This window comes from Corvus cornix, chromosome 3, assembly GCF_000738735.6.
Source record: "Corvus cornix cornix isolate S_Up_H32 chromosome 3, ASM73873v5, whole genome shotgun sequence".
Lineage (NCBI taxonomy): Eukaryota > Metazoa > Chordata > Aves > Passeriformes > Corvidae > Corvus > Corvus cornix.
Genome location: NC_047056.1, coordinates 18,875,936 through 18,885,168, shown reverse-complemented (window position 1 = coordinate 18,885,168; position 9,233 = coordinate 18,875,936).

Here is a 9,233-nt window from a genome sequence, read left to right as displayed (position 1 = left end):
AATTATTATTTAGCTTTTGCTTCTTGGATGAAGCAATCTTTGAAAATCTGTTCGTATTTAATTAGCCACATTCCCTACTGACTGCCACAGGCATCTCCTGTGCAGGTGTAGTCTTGAAGCTGTAAATTCGTTTTCAGGAGCGATTCCAGGAAGGAGCTGCTGAGGGTGGAATCTGCAGCAAAAACCTTCTTCAGCATTGGTCTTACCATGTAAGAGGAGAAGATGATCTGCTCTGAGGCTCACTTCTGAGCAAGGAACAAACCAAGCAACGAGACCTGGTCAGCAGTAGGTTTTCTTGTTATTCGTTTGTGCTCAGTGCTTGGAAACCTTGCTCTTAGCTTCCTTGAAGTTACCCAGAATTTAGATGTACTCAGAATCATCCAAAAGTAGGTCCTAATTAACTGATCAAAAGGCAGGACATTGAATGAAAAATGGCTGGGGATGGGCTTTGTGTTCCCACTGACTGAGGGATAAGTCCTGTGATTGCACGTGCACATTCATACCGTGCCCTCAGTCTGCGATGATCAGCTCCACATGATCCCAAGCTTTAATGCCAAAGAAAAGGATGTGCATTAAAGCTGACAGCAGTGTACAGCCACTCCCAGCATTTCAGTCTGCTTCATGACTGGCTGGGGATTTCTCTTTAGGCAAAGAATAATGGCAGCTGTGATTGTTGTGGAAAGAAGAGACCAGGAAAATGAATAAAGGGGGAGAAAAAAAATGGGGCTTCAGTATATTCCACAGTAAACCAGCAATCAGTGTCTGAGCACCTCTGTCACACTATAGGGCACAATCAAAGTAGGGTGACTGTGCTGTAGCCTTGTGACTAGTGACAGCAAAGAATGAAAGTTTCTATCCTTCTTTCATTTGCAAACTACAACTGTGTCAACCTGCCTGGGACACAAAGATTATACATGCTTAGAACATCTCCATTAGAAAGCAAAAAAAAGGCATATAGTGGGTTCCACCAGTCTTGGTGATCCAGCAGCCTCCAGCACTCAATGAAATGAGGGGCTGGAGAGAAAAAAAGGAATAGAGATATTCCCATGAGGCTGGACCCCTTGAAGAGGTCCTGATGGTGATGGTAGTGTCCCAGCATCAAACACCATCTTGAGCAATGTCCCATTTGTTGCCTCAATACAACTGCATGTACTCTGGAGCTCCCATACCTTCATTTTAGGAAGAGGAAAATTTGATATTTAACTCCCCTGCCTGATCTTGAGATAATGTCTGACTTAGAAAAAGTAATAACCTTCTGTTTAGAAATATAAATAATTTTTAAAAAGGAAGGCCGGGACTTTTGAAAGAGCGGATGGGGTGCTTGCCTCTGACCAGAGACTTCAGAAAGACAAAAAAAATCCCCTTTTAAACTGCTCAGTTTATCTGTTAAGTTTTTAAAAATAGATCTCTCTAGTCTTGTCTCAGAGTTTCACATGAAGCTCTGGAAATCAGTTTCTGACTTCTCTCTCCTGGTGCTGCTTTTATAGGAGCACGTGTTTCCCCTGACGTCGGTCCAGCCTTTTCCCTTTACAGTGTTACACAATGTGCTTTGGGCAGTGGCAAACTCAGCTCTAATCTTTTCATCTCCAGAAGCAGCTGATTTTCTTTAGGTGCTCTAAGAAGAGACTTTGGGGATCCTCTGGAGGGGGCAGAATGGTAAGTCCAATTCTGCACAGTGTTCACAGTTAGAACAAATAGCCTGAGGTAAAGAGAATCCTCCTCTGCTTCAGAAGGTTTATTGCCCTGGCCTCAGGCCACAGCAATAAAGAAGTCCTTTGAAATTATTCCCCAGTCCATGATAACCTTTGTAAATCCCACATCAGGAAGGGATTTGGCAGAGTCATAGCTGCTGGTGTTGCCATTATTCTTTTCTTTGACCGCCGTCCAAAGCATGTTTGTGTTGCAGAAGACAGAGTGAGCTTTTCTTGAGTGCCTGTGCAGAGCATGGACAGGGAAATCTGTGAAGGGTCTCTGTCTCCTCTATCCTCTCTTTTCTCCATGCTGCTGTGCTGGGCTCTGGTAAGGGTAAAAGCCAGTCTTCATGTGATAGTATCATAATTATTATTAGTGTTGGATGATATCCCGAAGTGACATCAAACTCACTAGAACATATAATAAGTTATTAAGAGGATTAAACTGAACTTAAGCTCTTTCTTGCTGTCAATATTTATTGCCTACCTACTGGCACCTGAAACTGAGGAGTCTCTGTCAGTCAGAGCCCGTTTTTCATTTCCACTGAAGGAACTTCACAGAGGAAAATCCATCAATTTTAAAAGAGATGCTCTTGGTTTGAATGAGTATAAAAAAAGATGATAATCAGGCTCCTAATATTAATACATTAACCTTCTGCTTGGCTACCCACCGTCATTCCTTATCCCTGATGTAAAGACATGGATGCTGGTATGTTTTCTGGGTATAGTTAAACAGGACACTACTGAAGGGATTTTTCTAAATTGGTAGCTCTGTGCTCTGTGCCTGCAGTCAGCACAACTGAAGGCTCATCAGTGCCCTGCTCTGTTTTTTCCATATATTGTCTTTGATGGACACCTGAGAGTCTCTGTGCACTTCCAAAGCCTCACAGTGGCCTTGTGTGATGGGACAGTATCCCAATTTACAAAGGATTACATATTCACTCTGCCAACCTTTAAGCTCCTGGCTTGGCACATAGGAGCCTTAGGCTCCTTACAGAGTCAGTTAAGTCCCCTGCCACCTAAATTAGGTATTCTGAATTATTGCAAGAGATTAAAAACCTGACTTTCAAGCATGGCTTCTAATCTGGGGATGTGGCACTCCTGGTTGTTCTGGGAGCACCTTGACCTTGACTAACACATGGAAAAAACTGCAGGTCCCACAGACTTCTTGTTGACCTGGAGGCACTAAAGGCCAGGTCTCCTACTGGACAAGCAAAACCAAACACAACAAAAATCAGAAGCCAGTTTTGAAAACAAGACCTGTAGCTCTCTGCCAAAGGAGGCCTGGGATAACTTTTAGGGGATTGCTTCCCTACATTTTGAGTCCAAATGCAATACCTTAACCACAGTACTATCCTTTCCTCTTAATGACAGTAATTATAGAAAAGTCTAGAAGCTACAGGTCAAGCCAAAGTGTTTCTTTTGGGTTTTTTAAGCAGTAATGCAAACTTCAGGAAAAGAATGTATAGGAAGGTACTGGCTCTTTAAAGAGGGGAAAAATAATTTATTGGGAGGAGAGGACTATATTTTACCCATGATCTGCCTTGTTTACTCAGAATGCAAGGAAAACAGGGCTCAGAGAATAAAATGCCATGTAACTGCAGTAGTCAATACTGCTGGACCCACAGGTAGAAATGAGCCCTAACTAGAAATGCATGTAAAGTACCATAAAAACTGAGAAACTAAAAGCTATGCAATGTGCTCAGATAAAGTTAAGAAAAATGAACTTGTTGTTGTTGTTGTTGTTCTACTCTCTCTCAGTTACTTTATTCCCAGACAGTGCTACCTAAAACAAAATCAAAACCAGTGGGGAAATCTGAAGTTGCAGCCAGAATTACTTGATAGTGCAGAAACAAAAGTCTTGTGAAAAGACTTCTACAAATCCTCAGTCAGTCCCTGTATCTTGGGCAAGCTACAGTTGACTGACTGAATGATAAAAATGTAAACTTTCATATTTGGGGTCAAAGATAAAAAAGTCTCCAAATGAGCCTCAAGTTTTCTTGTGAATCAGGTCCAATTTGCCTAATCTCTGCTTCCTGACCAAGCAGGAAACTACAAAGGTTACATACAACTCTATGAACAGAAGATTTCACAAGCCCCAAACCAGTAGGTTTCTCCTCTGTATTTTTAAGATCATCTGCCTTGAAAGAAACACTTCTAAAGTGAGTTGTTCTTTCTCTCTCTCTTGCCCTCTCTATGATGTTGAAAGTCATCCTGAGAATACTTAACCTCTAAAAAATATTGCCTTGCTTTCCTTTCACCTCTTATCATCTGGATTGTCAGTTCTGGGTCTTCACTATTTTTGCTTGAACATCTGCTGGCATCCTGTAAGGATGTGTGTCAATACTTCTCAGGCACTGGTTAAAATCACCAGGAGGTGGTGAAGTGGAGGGAAAGACACTTAGCGCTGGATAGCTTTGGAACAGAGATTTCCTTCTTCCAGCACATTAATTCACTTAAAATCCAAACAGCCAAGTGCTTTTTAGGAGAATATATGGATGGAAACACAGAGCTATCATTTCCTGACTCCTTGTAAGATACCACTGGTGAGTGAATGATGTCATAACATCAAAGGATGCCAGAGTAAACCCAGTCACCTTCTTTATTCTGGAGCTATATCCAGGCCTGGATTAGGGCAAAATGTTAGAGGGCACATTTTGGGCATACACAAATCACAAATCTGTCTTTTAAAGTTTGTTTTTTGTTTTGATGTGGCAGGTCATTTTCAGCTGTTATTCTGTGAACAGCACAGTAACCTGTCCTGCATGCTCACCTTTAGGCATATTTGGACATTCTAAGGAAGGTTGTGCTGCTTGTGTCTGTCATCACCTGCTGGCGCAACTTTTTAATTAAAAACTGACAAGAGCAAGAAGACTGACTGTGCAGCTGTCAGTGATTGATTTACAAGAAGTTTCTTGAATGATCCCTTTATGAGTGGAGGTTCTTTGTTATTCAACCCAAAGAGGAGCACGTAAACCACAGACACGTTCTCGGAATCTGGAAAAGCATTTGTCGTGACTGAGTGAGAGTACTCATTTGAAGTTCTTAGGAAATTTGGCATGATAGGTCCCATTTTAAAATCAATCCATTTTCTCAGCCTTGGGGCACAAAGTGAGACACAGAGGAGAAATCTGACGTCATCCTCTTGTCTGACAAATCAGATGATTGGTAGAGTTGCTCTAACAAAACATTGGGATGGGCAAATGATTCACCGCACTATCCAGGGAATGATCTGTGTGGACTCTCTGGAATGTGAAGTCAGCCAGTGGTATATTTAAAAGACTGATATGTTGCTCACCTCTATCAGTAACTGCTTATATTTGTCTTAATTTCTTAGGCTATGGTCCTGCAATGGTGCTAAGGAGCAAAGCTGAATTGTGTCATGATATCTTTGAGTTTGAAACCAATTTCCAAGGTAAAATGAAAACCAGTAGGGTAGCAAGCAGATGTGGCAAGCAAGGTTTCTAAGAAGGTTACTGTCAGGAACAACTTAGCAAAAGAAAGCAAATCTTTCTGCACTTAGAACCACATCCTCCATATCTCTGCTTCCTGCAACTGTGGCTGCAGCTTGTGGGCTCAGATATGGGCCATGGTCACTGCCACCTCACACCATGCAGCTCTGTGCTGTGTAAGCATTGGCAAGCTGTGCTTAGTGCTGGGACTTGCCAAGTTTCCCAGGCTAGGCTTAGATTAGGAGCCAGAAGGTTTGGGGTCAGCATTTCATATGAGGCTAGTTTTGGGGTCTATGAAGACCTCAGGCTGGAATATTATGTGTGAATTTGCTACTACCCAAAATTTTAAAGAAGAGTAGCTACCTGCACTGTGTGCCTTTTTTGAGAGAGGTTTCACTGGCACTCATACAGACCTCTGCAGCCTCTCCCAGAAAAAGCACCAGAATGCAGACACCTTTAGAGAACCCTCTCGAGACAAATAGGAAATAACAAGCTCACCACACTGGCCCCTCTACCAAGGCAAAGCTGGAGAGCTCCACGTGAATTAATTAGCAAAGGACCAGCTGGACCACCTTATTGCAGGCATTGCAGGCAGAGGCTCTGAATGTCACAGGGTGGTTGTGCAAAGCGCCCGAGGCTCCAGCACAGGCGCTGAAGACAACCAAACAAACAGCATAAACCCCACTGCAAGCTCCTTTGATCCTGTGTATGAATCGGGATTCAGTCAGGAGATTTATGAGAGCCACCAGTGCTGCACAAACCAGCAGGGCTGAAAATTGCACAAGAACCCAGCACAGAGAGGAATACTGAAGAACCCACCGGGCCACTGTTGTGACAAAGTCCTTTCTCTTGTATAGGACTCCTGCAAAGCTCTCTCTGATCCCCGAAGCTGTAATACCCTCCTGTGCAAACAGAACTGGGGGTACAGGGGGATTGCCAACCTCCTAACTCATGTCTTCTATTTATATGGGCCACCACAGCCCCCCACCCCCTCCAGCTAATTGCCCCATCTTGCCAGGCTCCAAAGCGTCTCACAATTGCTACACGAAGACTGACAGGAAGCAAAAGCAACTTGGATTACACTCTGCTGCCTCGCCTAGACTCCAGAGCATGAACTGAAATGGGGCAGTGTTAAGGGAACAGTTTTGTTTCATTTAGCACGAGGACTGATTTTAAGAAAGTATAACTTTAAACCCTTTCCTCTTTTCTAAAATCTGTTTTAGGCTTTCTGATGCCACAACTCCCCTGAAGCAGCAAGTAGTGCACACAGACAGAATGACCAACATGTAGTTCAAAAAGAAAAAGGAGCAAGAGAGGGATCTGTTCCAGCAACTACTGGACCTAATCCAAGAGAAGGCCCTAAAGCATTTCCCGGAGAATCCTCAGAGGACTGAAATGGAGCTCATTGCCCTGGAAAGAGCCCTGTCACAGGCATTGCAGGGAGGAATGTCATGGATTAACTTCCTTTGTGATTGGCTCTAATGACTGCACCCCGGAGCGCTGCACTCTGGAGAAGATACACATTCAGGGGTGATTGTAGGGCCACCCCACAGCATGCAGTGTGCAATCCCACCACCAGAAGATGGATGAGATCAAAGGCATTACTTACACTGGTCATTCTTAAGCTGTGGTGTGTGCTTTGCAGATCCCTAGCACTTGCCAGTGGAGGTCCTGATTTGTATCCAATTAACTTCCAGCCTGCTTGCTTTGTTACTTACCTACCTCATTACCAAAAGGTCAGTTCACCAAGGGCTGGCTATTCAAGAAACAATGTGCTACCTCTGGTTTTGCATTTATTTTCTGTTACTATTTATCACAAAATAAACTTATTCTGATGCCACTCAACTGCAAAATTTCACTGGAGTACCACCTATTGAAAGCATAACATCCTTCCATGCTGTTAACTCCAACTGTGAGTTAAGTGCAAACACATATTCTTGGTTACACAACATTCCTTCCCTCCAACTATTTTCTGGTCTTTAAATGGGAGCATAGTGCCTCCCTGATTCTGTTTCCCTGACCACATGAGGCAGCCTGCCAGCGTATCCTCTTTGGCTTACACATGTCCAGAGGATCTCTTGACCTCCTGATCCCCACAGTCCTTCAGCATCTTTCTTGTACTCTCACAAATGTGCAAAAGCCATCAGACATTTGGCATGAAATACTCATGATGGTAAGAACCATCAGCTCTTACACAGGCATTGCTACTGACTTCAGCTATTGCAGAGCATGTTCATAGCACTCTGCAAACCCATAGGACAGAATTAGATCATTGTTTTCTTCTGTACAACCAACATAATGGGAGGTTTTAGAAAGCAGAGAAGCATCAGGCAAGGCATTTTTTCTATAATGGTATGAAGCACTCATGTTTCATGACTTATGTTAAAATCCAGTAAGAAAAATCATTCTCACTGGTGGTGTCCTTGCATGAAGGGCATGAAAGGAATTTAGGTTTGCATAAATGACCTCTGCACCAAAGCAGAAACCTGTGACTTAGAGCATGTGATTTAATTTTGTGTGGTCATCTTATTTTTTATGTTATTATTATAAATCAAAGTATTAATGTGTCAGCTGCTACAGATACCTGAGAAAGCCCATTTGTCAGAAGGGACTTTTTCTAAACTGTTTGAAATGCAGTGCAAGTAATAAACCCCTTTGCATTGCTGTGTCATATTAAGTTATACAGCAGCATCTCAAAAACCACAAATGCCTGTGGAACAACAACCTCCAGAGCTGATCAGTCATTGCAAAACTGAATTTGGAGAGAAACTCTGTGTGTGTGAGGCTGTTGCTGATGCAGACAGGAGTGGAACCTCTGGCAACAGAGGTTGATGGCCCCAAGATGGCATCTGTTCCCTGCTGCACCCAGCACTGCACCCAAAGTGCTGCTGCACTGAGCAGTGGTGGCAGACAAATGTTCTGCTGAAGTACTCACTCAGTTTCCTCATAATCAATGCTGGAGAAGAAGCAGGGATGTTGATTTCCAAGCCCCCTTTACTTTATGGTGGCCATCCCAAGGTGTACTGCCAGAGAAACCACCAGGTGCAGAACAAAGGGGCACAGCATCACAACAGGGCTGTCTTCCCAAAATCCCACACCATCCTGTCAAAAAAGGTCATAGCTACATCAACACAGTGGTCAACAAGGAGGGTACTACAAACCAGCGTGGCTTGGTGTACTTAAACGCCACAAAATTTAACCATGTTTTGGCAAACAAAGTAACAAAACACAGTATCTGTGTGTGAACTCGCAGCTGCCACAGAAAATAATACAATGTTAGTTCTGCAGACGGGATCTCTCTGCCTTATGTACTTCCAGAGGGAACTATAAGCCAGCCCAGCAGCTCTCCTGCAAACCATCCTCCCATTAGAAAGAACAGTGGGAATGCATGGGCAACATACATTAGAACACAGCCCATGGAAATGGCTCAGGAGCCTTTTGGCTGAAGTCCAGCCTCGAGTCAGCTGAGCATCTGCGGGAATGCTGGGCTCCTCACTGCAGGCATTGTCTTTGGGCTGACAGCAGCACAGCTGTGACAAAGCACACTGAGGGAGCCTTGGCAGAACTCTCCACTCAGAGCAAAATATTGGTGTAACATACTATGCTTGGAGTAACTATAGCAGCTATCATTAAAACCCTATAAATGTGATGATATTCTCCCAGTGCCTGAGGCTCACAGAGCCATCAGTTTATCAGGTATGAATGCAAGAGACTGGATCACACTCCAGAAGTTTTTCATGTTTTCCCAGTATAGGCTGCCTTAAAAAAAAAAAAGAGAGAAATTGAAAAGGAATTTCCTGAATAAAGGCAAAAAATTCATACCATATATGGCTGGGAATATTTGAGGAAGATGTGCTGATTATAAAAAAAAAAAAAAGAACATTATAGCTAAACAGAGGATTATTACCAATTTGCTCTGACAAACACTTGTGGCACATCTTGTCTGATGGTGTCCAGTACTTCCCAAGCACTAAAAAGAACTGATGTAGAGACAATTAAAATAAATGCAATCTGTTTTGTGACCCCATTGGGAACTGGAATTTAAGTGCCAGAATGCTATCAGCATTTTACGCTTATGCACTTCCTAGGG